Raw genomic sequence first — 18,998 nt, forward strand, 5'->3', positions numbered from 1 at the left:
CCTCTTTACTTCCCTTTCCCAACTCCCTTCTCTTTTCTCCCATCCCCACTTCCCTCTTCCCTTTCACATCCCTCCTCCTAACTCCTATCTTCTCTCCCACCCCCACTCATCCCTTCCACTTTCCCTTCCCCACCCTTCTCTCGCATTCCCATGACCTTCTTCCCTCCCCAATAATCCCATCCTCTCCCCTCCTCTCTTCCCCTCCCCTCCTCTCTTCCCTTCCACTCTTCTCCTCTCCACTCCCCCTTTCCTTCCTATTCCCCACTCTTCTCTTCCCTTCCACTTCCTTTCCATTTCCCTCCTCCTCTCTCCCATCTTCCCTTCCACTTTCATCCTCTCCCCATCCCCATCCCCCTCCTCTTTTCTAGTTCACTTCCCTCCTCTGCCTTCCAATCTTATTCTCTTCTCTCCTCCTCATTCTCCTCTCTCCTTCACTCTTCACTTCCACTGCTGTCTCTCTCCCATCCCCTCCTTTTTTCCTTCCACATCCCTCTCAAACCCACCTTTCTTCCCTTCCACCTCCCTCCCTCTCCCATCACCTGTTATCCCTGCCCCTCTTTCCTGTCATCTCCCATCACCTTCTCTCCCTTTCCCTATTCCCTTCCACCTCTCTCCTCCCCCTCCTGTTACCCTCCCCCCACTGGTGTAACGAAAATTGAGGGGGCCTCCCTGCACGGTATGAAGAGGGGCCCCCTCCAGTCTCAATCACAAGCTCTCTGGCCAGAGTGCAGTGCCGAGGGGGCCCCCTGGAGCATGGGGCCCCCGCACCGCGGGGGCTGCGGGGGCCTGTGTTACGCCCCTGCCTCCCTCCTCTGATTCCCTCTTCTCCCCTGCTCTCCCTCTCCACTACCATACCCGCCTCTCATCTCCCCTCTTGCCTTCCAACTCCCTCTTAAATCCCCTCCTTTTCACTGCCCTCCTGTCCACTCCTATCTTCTCTAACATTTCTCTCTTCCCCACCTTCCCATCCACTCCCCTCTCTCCTGCCATCCCCTTCTCCCCACTGCCCACTCTCCTCTTCGCTTCCACTCCCCCTCCAACCCCATCACCTCAATTCCTTTCTTTCTTTCTACTTTCTTCCTCTCTCCTCCCCTCTTCCCTTCCACTTCACTCTCCTTCTTTTCCCCTCCCCTCTAGTCTTCTTTTTTTTTATTCTTTATTGACATTTCACGATTATTTCCATTTCAAAACAACATCAGAAAGAAGACACCAAATTTCACCCCCCCTCCGATTCCCCCCCCACCCCACCCACCCCTCCCATGGGCAGCTACATATATTCCATATGTCAAAAATTGTCATTGTTTTGTACTGGGAGAAATGAAAGAAAAAAGAAAAAAGAAAAAACACTCTAGAGCAAAAACATACAAGATAAGGAAAAAAAGAAAAACAGAGAAGATAAGGGAGTAAAAACAGAGCAGTATTCAATCTATTAGTACATGAAAGCATTATTATTCATTGTTATTCATTTAAAGTTATCCAATTATGTAAAGGAGCCCATATTGCTATACCTTTAGCTTTAATTTTACGGCCTTTCCTAGCGTAAACAGCTTTTTCAAACTTATAAATTGCCAGTAGTTTCTCTAACCAGTAAAGGCCAGACGGAGGAGTAGAGTCCAGCCAATGGGTGGCTACACATAGCCTGTAAACTGTAAAGGCAATAAATACAAAAGTACAACTTAAATTTGGAGAGAGAGGATCTCCTATCCCTAAAACAATCATCTGGGGGCTAAGTTCAATTTCATATCCAAGTAGGTTTGTAAGAAAACCCTTCACACTACCCTTCAGGGTATCCAGAATAGGACATGTCGCAAACATATGAATAATGTCTGCTGCTGGGTGCTGACAGTGAGGGCAGGTAGAACCTATTTCTCTCCCCCATTTTGCGATCTTAGCTGGTGTTATGTATAAGTTGAACCACGTTTTAAAACATTGGATCTGCAAATTAGTTGCCATAAAAGATGTCTGTGCCATGCATAATGAATCCTCGATAGCCCCAGCTTCAGCGGCCAACCAATTCTGCCATCGATCTATGTGTTTACTGAGATCATCCGGGGCTAAATCATTAAGAATTCCATACAGTCCACCCAGAGTGCTTGATTTTTTAAGTAGTTCTTCCATTAATTGCATCTTAGCGAATCCAGAAGACCCACCTGTTTTTTTACCCAAAAAATCTCTCATTTGAAGATATTTAAAAAATTGACGATTGTCTAGCCCAAATTTATCTCTCAAGATGTCAAATAATAACATATCGGAACCACTTGTAAGATCTCCAATAGTTTGTATACCTTTATCGTACCATTGTCTCATATATCCATCATTAAAAATATAAGGAAAAAGACTGTTTTTATATACCGGGGTATACACATTAAAGCGCCCAAGTCCAAGTTTTTTACGGACCGTAGACCACACCTTAAATGCACTTATGATAGTTTTAAATTTAACTCGTTTATAGTAATTGAAATCGACATGCCGTAAGAGACAACCCTTAGCTTCGTTTCCCAGAATTAATTCAAAAATAGGAGTGGAGGATTCATACCTCGAAACATCGTCTTTCTCATTAAGCAATAGTTTCATGTTCTGTAGCATCGCAGCCCAATGATATAATGGAAGATTGGGTACCGCCCACCCTCCTCTCTCTCTAGGCAGAGTTAATAGTCTGAAGGCTCGACGCGGTCGGCAGTTTGCCCAAATAAATTTAGTAAAAAGTTGGTTCATCGATGCTAACCATGTTTTATTAAGAAGAAAGGGTATAGCTCTTAAAAAATATAGAATCTTCGGGAAAAAGATCATTTTAATAATGTTGCATCTTCCTACCAACGTAAGTTTTCTAATCGTCGAAATTCAATCTTAAATTTAGCATTCAAGGGATTCAAGTTATTCTCCATAATTTTAGGCACATCAGCTGTAATTTCAACACCCAAATAAATTGCTTTTTGAACCACCCGAATATCATTAATTTGTAGCCTACTACTAGTCAATATTTGAGATTTAGTTTGATTTAAACGATAACCAGAATATTTCCCAAATAAATCTGCTTCTTTCCCAATTTCCCGTAGGGCAATCAAAGGGTCAGAAGTAATAATAGCAAGGTAATCAGCATAAGCCAATATTTTTGTATTTCCCCCGACATTTTGTACTCCAATGATCGAATTATTGGCTTCTATTTTCCTGACTAGAGGATCTATGTAGAGCGCAAATAATAGTGGTGAGCAGGGGCACCCCTGTCGGGTTCCCCTGCTAATTAAAACTGGATCCGGCATTTCGCCCATGATAGAAATGCGGGCCGTCGGATTACGATACGTAGATTTTAAAGCTGTAATATATTTATCCCCCAATCCTCTATCCCTTAAGGTTGCCCATAAGAAGGGCCAAGAGACCCTATTGAACGCCTTCTCTGCGTCAAGAAGGATAAGTCCGATAGGGTCCCCTGTGATGCCGGCAGCATCAAAAAGGGTGATAACCCGCTGGATGTGGTCAATTGTGCTACGTCCAGGCACAAACCCGTGCTGTACTGGCGAGACCAGTCCCTTAATTAAAGTTGCCAAACGAATAGCCAATATTTTTGCATATATTTTGTTATCGCTATTTATGAAAGCAATCGGTCGATATGAAGCCATTTCACTAGGTGGTTTTCCTTTTTTGGGGAACACCACAATATTGGCATTCTCCCAAGAATTTGGGACCGCCAGGCCATTCTGGGCATTTAAAAAGATATATTGCAATATTTCTAATAATGATGAAGAGAATTTTTTATAGAACTCCCCAGGGATAGCATCTGGTTCCGCAGCTGTACCACTGGCCAGCGAGCTAATAGCACTCTGAATTTCTTCAATTGTAATTGGAGATTCTAAACTGATTCGATCTTCTAGACTTAATTTTTCTGCTGCTATTTCGTGTAGAAATTTCAGCATTGCCTCTTCGTCATTGCTGCTATCGTCACAATAAAGTTCCTGGTAAAAGCCATCCCGAATTTCACTTGGTTCAGTGACCGTCCCTTTCCGCAGATCGTTTATTAATGGTATATTTCCATAAGGTGTTCGCTGTCTTGCCCGCATCGCCAAAACATGGCCTACCTTCTCCCCACATTCATATAGACTTGAGCGCCAAGCGGTATATTTTCCTGCTGCTTTAATTGCTGAAATTTCTACGATCTTAGATTTAATAGTAGCAACTACATTCAAAGCCTGATCTACTCCCTGTTTGTTAAGAGTGGCCTGAATCAGTTGTGTTTCAGCTATGGACAATTTTTGATATTGTTCACATAAAAACCTTTTTTCTTTTGATTGTGCAGCCCATCCATATCCAGTCGTCTCCCCCCTAATCCCAGCTTTCAGTGTATCCCAAATTATCTCCATAGATGCACTTCCTTTATTCTCTTCTATAAAACGAGGAATCCACTCTCCAATGTATTGTATATATTCATCTTCATATAGTAGGGCTCTATTGAACGTCCAGCGAGACATTGGAGATTTTCTAGTTTGTAACGGAATCTCTAAGACTAGCGGGTTATGATCTGACATCACCCGAGGATATTTCTGTATACTAGATTTAGCTAATATGGGGTGGGTTACAAAAAAAGAGTCAAGCCTAACATGAGTCTGATGAGGGGCAGAAAAGAACGTATAGCCCATATCATGTGGTTTAAGCTTAGGCCAAACATCAAAAAGACCATGACTATGACATAAATTGGACAAAGCTTTGAAAACTTTGGGTTTACGTCCTGAATAAAATCTTCCACCAATTATTCCATTTTTACTGGTCAAATTAATATTAACATCCCCACAAACAATGATAGGGAGAGGCCAGCCCACCAGTTCAATATTCGGCCAATTCAGTAAAGTCGGATCAACTAAAACCGAACCATACAAAGAGCATAGAGTAAAAGTATGACCCTCAGTACAGCATTGAGTAATAACCCATCTGCCGTATAAATCCGACTTAGAGCGAGGAAACCTTAAGCCTGAATTTTTCTTCCCCATAATGGCAACTCCCCGGGTGCGGGTCCCCTGCGTAGTAGCTGAAACTGAATTATAACCCGTTAATTCATTGATGTTTATTCTACTAGCTTCAATATGAGTCTCTTGAAGACAGATAATATCTGCCTTTAGATATTGTACTTCGATATCAATCCTACGCTTTTTCCGGGGGTTATTCAAGCCACAGATATTAATAAAAGCTATCCTTAAATTTTTTAATGCCATATAAAATGTATCATCATAACCATTCTGCTTACTGTTTTCTCCCTGTTTAACATCCATTCCCTAAAGATTACAGACTTTGACCTTTTTGATAAAACCAGTACCATAGCCGCGCCGTGCCCCCTCTCACCCCCAACCCCTGGCAAAAAAGGTCTCAACACCCTCATGATGCCCCCTGTGCAGAGTAGCTGCCCCCACCGCCCATCTGTCGCTCCCCAAAATCGAGAAAAAGAAAAAAACAAAAAGGAAACCCCCCCATCCGTACCTCCCCAGACTGTCGCCACTATAGTGCTAAACATTCAAAAATAAACATTTTTTAAAGCTTAAATAGCTTAGATAAAGGCCCAAATGCAAGCAGAGAAGAAGAAGATTTGTTGTTCGAGCCTTCCTCCATAACCCTCTCAGTCCCCCTTAATTTCTTTTAAATATTCTTGTGCTTGAATTTCTGAATTAAATATTCTGGTAGAGCCCTTATAAATAATCTTAAATTTAGCGGGAATTAGTAGGAAGGCCTCTGCTCCTATTTTTTGACAAGGAGAGATCAGTTGGCGTAGCCTTCATCTTCTCTCCACCGTAATATGACAGAAATCGGGTCTCACAAAAAAGGAAAGACCCTCTGCCGAACGTCGAGATTCAGGCCTAGCCTTATCGAACACCACTTGACGTAATAGAAAATTGACCCAAAAAATTAATATGGCCCTAGGCTTATCATTAGAGTCACTTTCCTTAAGCATGAGGGGGAAGTGATGCACCCTTTGGATTTCCTTCTCCCAGTCCCACTGTCCAAAGTCAGGAAAGCCTCCTTTCATCAAACGCAGCACAAAGCCACTGATATAATTCCCCTCAGCATTTTCAGGGATGCCTAGTAATCTTAGATTATTACGACGCTGGCGATTTTCAAAATCTTCGAGCTTCCACATAACGTCAGTCATACGAGCCTCATTTGTTGAACTTTGTTTAGCAATTGTCTCTGCACTTGTCTCTAGCGTTACCACTCGTGCTGCCAGCACAGTTGTCCTCTCTGCTATCTCAGTGTAAGATTTATTTACTTTGCGTATTGCGCCCTGAGGTTTTTTTGTTGCGAGGTGAGCTCGTTTATGTTCTATTCTTGCCTCTCCTTGCATCTGCTTCAAGGTATCATAAATCAGTGCCATAGACGGAGGTAAATCATTAACTGAGTTATCAGCTGGTTGAGCAGACTCAATGCCTATATCATCCTTATCCCCCAATAGCCGAGTAGTAGAGTAATCCCATCTAAGCTGGTCATGATCCGAGCCAGAGTGCCCTAATTCATAGGCGATTCCATTGTCCTTAACTTTCCTCCTTTGCTTAAGCAGAGAAGGGATTTTTTTCTGTGTGCTTGGATTGGAGACAGAGCTATCGGAGTCGGTTTCGGGGCTCTCCGATATGTCACTAGTATTAGACACCTCCGAATCTTCATTCAATGAAAATAATTTTTCCCCGTGCTCAGATACACGTGTACACTCCTCATTCAGCGTAGAATTAGGCAGTATTTTGGCAGAGGCAGTTAAAATCTCAATTTGGCCCATGTCTTTGACGCTAAGCACATTTCTGTCATTATCTTTATCCGTATTTATTGCAGTCACTCCATCATTGCCCGTACTCACAAAGCCTCCCGGGCTCACAGGGTCTGCCAGCAAAGAACCAGAGCCAGTCAGATTCATAGTTGCCGATTTATTAATAATATCAAATGTAGTACTCACAGTATCTCTGACAAAGACCTCCTCAGCTCTCTCAGTTATTTCATTTGTTCCATTTGTCTCCTTGGCTCCGCAATTAACTCCGCAATTGACTCCACCTTTCTCTAACTGTATTTCAAAAGAAGCAATTGGCATCTCCTTCCCAGTTTTCTTCGATTTTGTGAGGTGTCTGTCCAGCCCTGTAAAGATTCCTGGGATCACTCTCTGTGTTGCCACCTCCGTTGCGTCATTAAGGGATTGATCCCGTATTCTGGACTTAATCGTATCCCCCTGGTTTAAAGATGCAGCAACCGTGTCTCCGATTTTATCACCGCTGTTTGTGCTAATGGTCTTCCGTAGAACAAGCCGTCCCACTGCATTTTCAGCGCCGGGCTTATCTCCCTGCTTATCACTGCGGTCCCGCCTAGTCTGCTTTGGCGGCATGTCGAAGCCGCGCAGCGTCCTCCACACTACCGCCGCTACAAGCGCCTTCGGAGCTGCCCACAGCGAGCAGCCGACAAGCCAGGTGAGACCGTGTCTGGTTTTCTCGCGGAACAAATCGCGCTCCCACGTTACTGCCACAAGTACCCAGCTCCTGTAATCCATATGTCCATCGGGGAGGTTAGTGGCAAGAGGTTTATCAGGTCATTGGGAGCGTTTCAGATGTGCGGCGTCTCGTAGCACTCACACAGCCACCATCTTGCCAGACCGAAAAAGTTCTCCCCTCTTGTCTTCTGTTGTCTTGTCTCTTTTCTACTCATCTCATCTCACATCCTTTCCTCCCGTCCCATAACCTCCTTTCTCCTCCTCTCTCCACCATTACTCCCTTCCCTTACCATTCCCTCACCTTCCATCCCTTCTCTCTTACTTACTCCTCTCTCCTCTCTCCTCTTCCACTCCCCTCCTCCCCACTCCCCTTTTTCTTAACTCCCATCCCCACACTTCCCTCTTCCCCACTTCCCTCTACTTTCCTCCTCACACCCCTCTTCACTTTCACTACCCTCCTCCCCTCCTCATTTCCCTTCCATCTACCTCCACTTCATGCTTTCTCTCTTCTATTCCATCTTCCCACTCCCCTTTTCCCTTTCATTGCCCCTGCGTCTTCCCATCCAGTCTTCCCCCTCCCTGCTTTTCTTCCACTTTCCTCCCCTCCTCCATTTTCTCTGCCACCTGCACTCTTCCCTTCCACTGCCCTCCCCCTCGGGTCTCTTCAAACCTCCACTCCACTTTCCTCATTCCTTCCCTCTTCTCTCCCATTCCCCACTCTCCTTCTTTCTTCCACATACCCTTTTCCCTTCTCACACAAGCACTTCCTTTCACTTTCGCTTCCCTCATCCCTACTATCCCCTTTTCTTCTCTTCCCTTCCACTACCCTCTCATCCCTCCTTCTACTTTCTTCCCTTCTACCATACCCTCCTCTCCTCCCCATTTCCCTTCCGGTTCCCTCTTCCTTCCTCCTCACTCCTCTCTTCCCTCATCCTTACTCCCATCTTTCATCCTCCTCACACTCTTCCATACTTCTCTCCTCCCTACCTGTACCCCCCCTACCCACTCCCCTCTTTCCTTCCACTTCCCTCCCAACTTCCTACTTACCTTCCACTTCTCTCATCCCTACTCCCCTCTTCCCTCCTACTTCCCTCCTCTCTATTCCGCTCTCTATTTCCATTTTCCTCCTCAACACTCCCCTCTCTTTTCTCCCATTACCCACTCTGCTCTTCCCTTCCTATTCCTTCCTCTCCATTCCAATCATTCCTTCCACTCTCCTCTTTCCTTCCACTTCCCTCCTCCCCAGTCCCCTCTTCATTTCCATGTCCCTCCTCCCTCCTCCCCACTCCCCTCTCTCCTAACCCATCCCCACACTCTTCTCTTCTCTTCCACATCTTGCCTCCCCATTGCCCTATGTTCTCTCCTATCACCCACTCTTTGCTTCTACTCCCCTCTTCCCCTCCCCTGTCATTCTCACCCATCCCTCACTTCGCTGTTCCCTTCCCATTCCCTCCTCCCCTGCCATTCTCTCTTCTCTCACATCCCCTCACTACTTTCTTCCATATCACTTCCCTCCAATCTCCAATCTCATCCTCTCCCCTCTTCTCTTCCCTTCCCTTCCTATTCCTTCCCCCTCTCTTCTCGTCCTTTCTTCCCATCCACTTCCCTCCTTCTTCTTTCCTTCCACCTTCCCCCTTCCCCCTCTCATATCTTCATCTCCTCTTCCTTTTCAGTTGCCTCCCGTCTCCTCTCCCATCTGCTCCTTTCCCCTCCATTCCACCCTGTTGGACCCGGCCTCGTGGCATGGTCCTTACCCCCGTGGATTGTGGCCGTTCCCCGCCCCGGCCTTCACGGGCCACCCTTCTGAACTGCACCGAGGCCCTTCATCCTGGGCTGCACGAGGTCGCATACCCCTCGTGGCTCCGCCATCTTGTTGGCACCCACGTGACTCTGTGCACCAGCCAGCGCGACCCCGCTCAACCCGGCCTCGACCCCAGCGAAGCCCCGACATCGAGGCACCACAAACTGGCCAGGGGGTGCCACAGGAACCATTCATCGCCCCCGGCGGAGGACAGTATCGATGGGACCCCCAACTGTCCTCCCCTCTCGAGGTGTGATCGCCCTGCAACTCCCTTGGGCCTGGCGCCTCTCCTGCTGGGCGTCTGGCCACCTCCACCCGGCCTCTCCGCCCCCACCGGGCGCCTGGGTCCGGACATCAAAGGGCTCCAGACCTATATCTGGGGTGACCCCGCCACAGATCAGTAGTTGTATCCCGGAGTCGAGAGCCCTGCTGATTGAATCGCGGCTGACCCTACGGAGAAGAACTCTTGTCGGAACCATCACGAGCCCTGCTGACTGCGTCGCGGCTCCTTCTTGTGAACCCTTTGAAGCCACCTGGAACATCGGAGCCCTGATGACGCTGTCGCGGCCCAACCTCGCTGAAACCTCCCTCGGAGCCCTGCTGACGACGTCGCGGCTCGAGCTGAGCAGAAACCATCTTGAGAGCCCTACTGATTGGATTGCGGCTCTCCACGAACTGTACGCCAGAGCCCTGCTGACGCCGTCGCGGCTCGATCCCTCCGAGATCCAGAGGTCCTCCAGCTTGAGGATAAGAACTGGGCCCCAGGTACCCTCGTACCGCACCCCTGCCAAAGACTGTCCCGCTACCCCTACGCTCCCAAAGAGACACTGAGACTTTGGTGGATCCCGCGATCCCTTCGTGTAAATATTGACCTCGTAACCTTTTTATTGCTGATAAAGAATTGCTTGTCTTGAGACAACCTCCTTGAGTCCTGTGTGGTGGTGTTACTGTGCTAGTACGTGATAGGAGAAGGATCTCTCAGGAGACTTCTCGGCAGCGCTCGGCTACTTCGTACAGTGGGAGGGCCCCCCTTGGTGGTCTCGCCGACTCCTCGGGGTCCGCCTTCCAACACACCCTCTTCCCCGCTCCACTTCACTCTTCCCTTCCACTTCCCTCTTCCCCACTCCCTTCTTTCCTCCTCCCTACTCCTTCCTCCTTCACACTCGTCTCTTCTCTCCTCCCCATTTTCCTCTTCTCAACTCTCTTCACTCCTTCCAACTTCCCTTGTCCCTTCTACTCCCCTTTTTCCCAGTTCCCTCTACTCTCTTCCCCTCCACTTCTCTCCCCGACACCCCCTTCCCTTTCACTTCCCGCCTCAACTCCCCTTTCTTTTCTCTCATCTCCCACTCCCTTCTTCCCTTCCACTTCCATCCTCCCCACTCCTCTCTTCTCTTTCCTTCCAATTCCCTCTTCACTTCTACTTCCCCTTTCCTCTCTCTGCATTCTTCTCTCACAGCCACGCTCCCCCTTCCCTTCAATTTTTCTCCCCTTTCCATCTTATTCTCCCCTCCCCCTCCTCCCCTCTTCCCTTTAACTGCCCTCTCCCTTACACTCTCACCACTCCCCTCGTCCTCCAATTTCATCATCTACACTACCCTCTTCCATACTACTTTCTTACTCTCTACTCCCCTCTCCCCTGTCACTTCCCTCTCCTTCTCTCCTCTCCTTTTCCCCTTCCCTCTCACCTTCTTATGTCTCATCTTTTTTACACTCCTCTCATCTCACATGTTTCTTGCTCTCCCATCCCCTCCTCTCTCCACCCTTACTTTCTTCCCCTTTCTATCCTTCTTCCTCCCTTCTTCTCCCTTCCCCTCATCTTCTCCTCTCCTGCCTCCCTTTGTCTCTCAACCTTCCCTCCCCTCTCCCCTCCAAAATTCTCTTCTAGTCCCCTATAGTCTCCCCTCCCGCACCTCTACAAAGCCCTCCTCTATCCATGCTTCCCCTCCTCCCTTCCTCTCCACCTTCCCTTCCCTTTCCTTTCCTTCCCTCCACTTCTCCCCTCTCACCTCCCCTCAGCTTTATTCTCCTCTTCTCGCCTCCCCTTGTATTGTCTCCTCTCCATTTCCTTCTTACTCCTCTCATCTTGCGTCCTCTCTCCTTGCTACTCCCATCCCATCGTCTCCCCTCCCCTCTTCCCTTCTACTCCCCCCTCTTTTCCACTCTCCTGTCTCCCATATCTCTCCTTCTCTCTAGCCCACTACCCTCCTCTCCTATGCTCTTTTCTCCTCTCCTCTCTGCTTGCCTTGTCCCCTCCCCTCCCAAACCTTCCTCTCTTCCCCTACCTCCTCTCCTCTCGTCTCTCCCCCACTACTGTCTCCTTCCCCCTTCCTCCTCTTCCCTCTCTCCCAAACCCTCTTCTACAATTCCCACCTGCTATTGTCTCTCCTCCTCTCCTCTCCTTTCCACTCTTCTCTTTCCTCCTTTGTTCTTCTCACTGCTTGCCTACTCCTATCCCACCCTGTCCTGCCCTATTCTCTCCCTCTCCTCTCCCACCTCCCCTCTGCCCTCCTCTCTCACCTCTCCTTGTGTCTCCTCTCCTGCCATCCGCCTCCCATCCCATCCCCTCCTCCCCTCTTCCTTTTCTCTCTCCTAGTACTTTCTTTCATCTCCTGCTTCCATTTGTCTCTCTTCCTCTGGTCTCTTCTCATCTCCCCTTCTCTCCTCCTCGCTTCCACTTCCTTCCAGTCTTATCCACCCCACACTTTCCCTACTCTCCTCCTTTCCACTATCCTTTCCTTCGCACTCATGCGTCTTCTCATCTCTTGTTTCCAGCCCCCCCTCAAGTCTCCTCCTCTCCCCTCCCCTCTCTCTCCTCTATTCTCATCTTCTCTTGTCTCATCTCTTGTCCAATCATCTCCCCTACTTTCCTCCCTTCCATCCTCTTCTCTCCCCTACCTTCGTCCCTTCCCCTTTGTCCCTCCTTTTCTCCTCTTCTGTCTCCCTTCATCTCTTCTCCTCCCACCTCTCTTGCTTTCTGCTCATCGCCTCTCGTCTCCCCTCCCCTACACCCCTACACTTGTTTGCTCTACCCTTGCCTCCTCTAATCAGCTCTACTACCTTCTCAACTCCCTCTCTTCCTCTCATCTTCTCACCTCTCCCGCTTCCTCCCATTGAACCCTTTTCCGTCTCCTCTTTCAATCCCCTTCCTGTCCAATTCCCTCTTCACTATTTCCCCCTTTCCTTTCACTACCCTACCGTCTCCACCCATCTCCTCTTCTGTTCTCTCGTCTTCTACATCCCCTCTACTCTCCTTTCCATTCCCTTCCTGCACTCTCCCCTCTTCTTGTCCACTTGTCTCATCTCCCATTTATTTCCTTCCCTCATTCCTTCCTCTTCCCTTTCCCTTCCTTTGCCACTCCCCTCCTTTCTCCTCTCTCATCTCCTCCCTCTTTGCCTTTCCTCCTCTCCCTCTTCCTCTCCACCCCTACCCTCCACCCTTCCTGTGCCCTCATCTTCTCCCTTCCACTCGAACCCCCACCACCCTTCTCCACTCCCTCTCCCATCCCATCCCCACTCTATCTTTCCCTATTCACTTCCCCTCACTCCCTTCTCATCCCTCCCACCCCTCCTAATCTTTCATTCTCTCCCCCCTTTCTTCTCTTTCCCCTTTCCCACCTCTCGACTCCTGCCCCCTCATCTCACCTACTCTCCCATCATATCTAGTCTTGTCTCCTCCTGCCTCATCTGATCTCCCAACCTCCCCTTCCTTTCCCCTCACCTACTCCATTCCTTTCTTCTCCTCTCCTCCCATTCTTCTACTCTCTCCTCTCCTTTCTTACTCCCTCCCCTCTCATCTACTCCTTTTCCTATTCATCTTCCCTTTCTCTCTTCTCTTATCTTCCGATCACCTCCATTCCCCTCCCCTCTCCTTTCCTCTCCTTCTTCTTTCTCTTCTCTTCTCTCCAGCCTCCACACTCTTCTCTTCTCCTGTCCTCTCATCTCCCTCCTCCCTCCTCACCCCTTATCTCTTTTCCTCCCTTCCGCTTGTCTGCCCTCCCCATTTCCCTTTCCATTCCCTCTTCTCCCCTTCTGTCCTCTCCCCTCCACCTCCCTTCCTCTGCCTTTTCTATTTTCTCCTCTCTGCTCTCCCACCTCCCTGTACATCTTCTCCTCTCCTCTCCTCTCCTCTACCCTGCCCTTCTTTCCTCTCATCACCTCCCTTTCCTCCAAATCGCCTTCTCTCCTGCCCCCTTCACCTCCACTGATCTCCCCTCCCCTCCCCTCCCCTCAACCCCGATCCTCTCCTCTTTCCTCCTCGTCTCTTTTCTCCTACCTCCCCTCATATCCTCTCCTCTATTCCAATTCCCCTCAACTCACCTCCACTCCTGGCACTCCATTCCCTCCTCTTCTTCTCCTCTTTTCTTCTCAAATCTTATCTCACGCCTGCCTCCGTCCCTAGGGGTGGCCGGCATGGCTTGCGGGTGCGGGGGCCGCGGGGGTGTTGCATGGGGGTTGCGGGGGTGTTACGCAGTAGGGGTTGCGGGGGGGTTTCACGTGTGGGGGAGCTGGGTTTAGAAATTTTTAAAAAACGTACCTCGAGGCCGGGTCCAGTATCTTCTGTGCTCCTGCTCTCCCGAGTCTGCTTCCAGGAACAAGAAGCAGGCAGCCAGGCTCCCTCCCCTAAGCCAATCACCACGCTGCAGTGCAGCGTGGTGATTGGTCTGAGCCCCGTGACATGGTGCTCAGCCAGTGGTTGTAGGGGTGGGCATGTTCTCCATGCAGGCTGTAATGCAGCCTGCATGGAGAACAGGGAAGGGCGCATGACTGCTTTGGGCAGCCTGGGAGGGCCAACCAAACAGTCAGTGTGCACTTGAGTGGGCAATCCACTCCGCCCCTACCCTGCTCCGTGAGCAGAGCAGCCCCGGTCACCCTCCCACCCACAAGGGAAATATAACATGATAATATCATGTTATGTTTCCTCTTCTCGCAGTGATTGAAAGCAGTGGGGCGATGCTCCTCCGCCATAGCAGAGGAGCTCCATCCCTCCTACAGTCCTCTCATTTTGTTGCATCTTTTCTCCGCCGTTCCATTCCTCTGCCCACTCCTCTTCTTGTCACTCATCTCTTCTCTCCTTTCCCTCATCCCTCTCTCTCTGCCCTCTCTTCTCTCCCCATCCCATTCCAATCATTTTTATACACACCCTTTTCTATATATTCTCTTCTCCTGCCCTCTCTTCTACTCTCCCTTCATCTTCTCTCCCCTCCTCTCTTCTTCCCTCACCGCCTCCCTTTTACTCCACCTTTCTTTCCGCTCCTTCCCTCTTCTCTGCTTTCCTCTCCTATCCATTTTCCTCCCCAGCCTTTCACTCCCATTCCCTTCCCAACTCATGTTTCCTTCCTTGTTTTAAAATACGCATAGATCGGCCTGCAATGCATTATACGACCAAGACCAGCACTATTGCGACCCGGTTTTTAAAACATGAATATATTTAACAACAAACTTTTCCCTAGAACTCACACGGCCTGATTTTTGTGCCCTTTTCTCTTTCCCTTGCACAGAGTGAGACAACAGCCCACCCTCCCCCCGGTGGAACAACAATGCCCTACTAAGGTGTCGTATAAGTATGTGGATGCCAGAACAATTATTTCTTTTAAAACTTGAACTATTATAGTTCCTTAATATGGGATTTATTTTTAAAGCATGGTGTTTTGGCACAGTTGGTTATAGCTTCACTTTATCTAAACAGAACTGTACTAGAAGTGTTCACTAGAAGTGCTCACTTATTATTATATCTTACTGAACACGTTTACCCACATAATGTTGCAGCAAAGAATGTAGAGCTGATACTTACCTAATTCTCTCTCTTGTAGGTCCACAGAAAATAAAGAACACCAATTAGGTGGTATATGTATGTATTTTCACCAAGTGGCATAGCATGCAAGTAGCATGTTTCATGTGACTAATCATATAAGAGTGGTACCAAGGAATTAGAGTCCTTTGGTCCTGAAGAAGAGCCATAGGGGCACGGTTCGTAACATGTTGACCTATAGGATCGCATATACATTATCTACCTTGCGTTCCTAACCACCCCGTAATTTTTAATCATACCAACTAGAGGCAAGAATAACATAGATTTAACTACTAGCCAGGTATTTTTGATTTTCTCCACTCCCTCCTTTTCTAGATATATACATCTTCTTTATCAGTATATAAAGCCCAACAAGTGCTCCCACGTAGTCTGTTGGTCGTAGCACGCCCCGACCCGCAGCGGATCGGGTTGGACCCGATGATGAAGCACGCCACCAAGGGGTAACTCTGGTGGGTGAGGGCTTTACAAGAAAAACTGTGGGTTTTTTTACACAAGAGGTATCAAGTTTAAATTTACTGGGTTCTCTGTTTTTGATTTAATACGTTTGACTGAGGAGGACAAACCCAGCACAATCCTCTTTCTCCCCCTTTTTTGAGATACATGTCCACCAGAAAACACAAAAAGGTGAAGCGCAGAAGGCTGAAGCAGGTTGAAGAATGTAAGAGTGCAGGCTGACAGCCCTTGGAGGGCTGGCAATGAAGCGATAGCTACAGGAAAGATCTGGTGGAGGCTGGGTCTTTTTAAAACAAGTAAAATAGCAAGGAAATAGAAACAAACACTGGCAGATGGTGGGATATGCAGGAAATTCTCGGGTACATATAGGACAAAGTAGTGGATGGTAGAAAAACACAGGAACTCTTCCAGAATTTCTAAATACTGGCCTGCAGTTGTGAAGCAAAATATGGGTGGGCATCTTCCTTTTCTGGTAAACACTAGATTAAAAGTAGTGTCTCTGGCACAAAGCAAGCACATTGGTATAAGTTCCTCCGACGTGCCAGATAGACTTTACTCTAGTACCCATGCGCACTAATATAAATCAGTGTGCAAATTAGACAGTGTGTTTTCTTTACGGATGTCATGATCCATATAAAGAACAAGTATCCATACTTCAGTTGGGAGTACTTCCTCGCTGACCACACGTCAGCCTAGTAATGCAAACTAGGTATTAATGGCATACTTGCATCGCAGCTCAATTCAGGTAAGTTGTTTCTGCTGAGTCGCATTCATGACAGCGCCTACTCCCCTAGGGGGATAATGCATTGTTGGTGAGGGTTTCAGAGGAAATTGTTGACAGAAAGACCTGACAAGACCTGGAGCATGGACATCCAAGACATCTTCATAAGTTTGATTTTCTAGCCCATACCCTTTCAAACTGATTAGGTAGTGTTACTTCCTTTACTGTCTTCTCAAATCACATAGCTATTGTACTTCCAATTCTCCATGACCTTGGCAAAGTATTTTGAATGTTCTTAAGTACAAGTTTTAACAGAAACATAAAATAATGGATACATCTTCCAATGTACTGGAAAATCTACTTTCCTGGCAGATGGAGTAATGTCTTTATATATACTAAAAGAACCTGTATAAACTGGCTGCAACTTTCCTAGCTGCTTGGGGATAATGAGATTGCAAGTAGGTAACCAGATCAAGTCACAGACTTTAAACTGAGTTTCCTTTTAACAGTGTGAATTGGTCCTTTGAACATAATGATAAAGCTTGCTGAAGGTGTTTATATACCTATTGTGTATCTATTGTCTTTTGTATCTAGTATGAATTTAGAAACAGGTGGAGTTAAGCATCTTGGAAACTATTAGTAAAAATTGAAGATGATAGGCATAAGAACTAAACATGGCATTTTCCCAGTGTAGCATGTATGGAATTATTTTCAAATTCCACAAGAGGAAGAAATGTATTCCAGCCTTCATGTTGATCTTGAGCATATTAACAAAGATGTTGCTCTAATATTATATTCAACCTCTCGATTTGCCAATCAGTCTGGGGATGGTATACAGTAGAATATGCTGATTCAATCTGCAGTATTTGAGTTAGGGCCTGATTTAGAGTCTGGCGGACAGGTTACTCCATCACAAATGTAGTGGATATCTTCCCTGCCATATTACAAGTGCAAAGGATACAAGGTACTTACAATACAGCAGGCTGATATCCGCAACAATTGTGACAGAGTGACCCACCTGCCAAACAAAATGAGACACTTTGGTCCTTACAAAACATTGAGGTAAACTATGTTCCTTGATTAGTAAAGATTGTTGTTGTTAAACCATTCAATCTGAATACCTGATACAGAAGATGAGAAGAAAAATGCAGGCTAATTTCTTGGTGGTTGTTATTTTGTTGGAAGATATAAAATGTGCCATAGTATAATCCACAATTATGGTTATTGATTTCATTGTCTCTGAGATAAGTAAATTAGTAATGAATTAAATAGAGATCTGAGTCCAAGGTTAGGTTTGTGCCAGAATAGAAATCATTTGGTATGAAGTTGGGTATTTTTCTTAAAAACTGCACAGACAGGGCAAGTGTTTACATACTTGTAGGAAGGTGGAATATTATGCAGTGATGCTGATTAGGATGCACTATGTAGTACTCTCACAATACCCCAAATAGATCATTTGGATTCACACTAATAAAAGTTTTACTAAGTCCTGGTAGTGTGACACAGAGCAGTCAGGCTTTACTAGAGGAACGTGTGTTAAGCATTTCAGAGTACCAACGTGGACGATAAATAATTGACACGATTCAATAGAAATCTGACACCAATTTATAAAAAGAAAGCAGATTTTAATAATAATTTGGACACCAAATCAAAGACGATTGGATGAGTGGATTTCAGAAGCAAAAATATATCGGTGCAATTCAGTAATGCAAAACTTTAACATGCCATCAATGGTATAAAGCACTATGGACAATTGGTCACTTGCAGGCGAATTGCATGGAACCTACTGATGGTAAGATTATGCGGGTCCCAGGACCAGGCCGCGACAATCAGTTGAATTTTACCTGGCTCGTAGGGCCTGGTTGCAGAGTTTCTCTGGCTTTCCCTGGTGCTGAAGCAGAAGCCGTGGGATTGTTGGTTTTACCTTTAGGTGGTGGTGGTGAGGAAACGGATGCAAGGTGTCAACAACAGGGCCACTGAGGAGGTTTGTTGAAGGTGCTGTGGAGTTCCCTTGAGGTGCAGCGTTGAGTAAAGGTAATGGTAGCCCAACTGGCCACCAAGCCTTGGCAACTGTAAGGTCAACGTGAAGATATTTCGACGTCCTGAGGTCCGGGGGAAACTTGTTGGATATCAAGACAATGTTTCCCACAATGCACTAGACTTTTGGATGATCCCTCGGAGGGCCTGATGGCTAGCGATTCTTTGGTTCCAGGCGAGTATTTTTACCTGCATGCTGCAGTGGACTAGTCCAAGGGAGTCTGGAGTTGTCTTTGGCTCTCGAAGGGGTCCCTCTGTCCGGGACAAGTTGTGGTTGTGCAGTTGCAGGACAGGGGGTGCCACAGGTATAGAGTATCATGCCTTTCTTTTGTGCAGATCCTAAAGTTGCAGGCTCGGGATTTTTCTTTGCCCTTTGTTGCCATTTGAATTAGAACTGAGGTTCTGGTGCTGGGGGTGCCCCTTAAATCCTATATTTAGAGGAGTTAGTGGTGTGGGTGCAGGTAGCCAATGGGCTACTAGCCCCAGCGGCTAATCACCCCCTATGTTGACTTCCTCTGGGGGGGGGGTGCCACCTTTGCTACCCAGAACACTCTATTTTTCCACTTTTAAAAATGGCAGAAACCTTGCTTGGCTGTACAGACCAGGTAGCCCACCCTAGGAGTGTGGCTAGCCTTCTGGGGCTGTACACCTCCTTATTATGATATTTTCCTGCCTGCCAGGGTGCAAATGTGCCTGGGGGCGGGCTGTTTCCTCCTTTGGCAGGCAGCCTAGA

This window comes from Triturus cristatus, chromosome 9 (assembly GCF_964204655.1).
Source record: "Triturus cristatus chromosome 9, aTriCri1.1, whole genome shotgun sequence".
Lineage (NCBI taxonomy): Eukaryota > Metazoa > Chordata > Amphibia > Caudata > Salamandridae > Triturus > Triturus cristatus.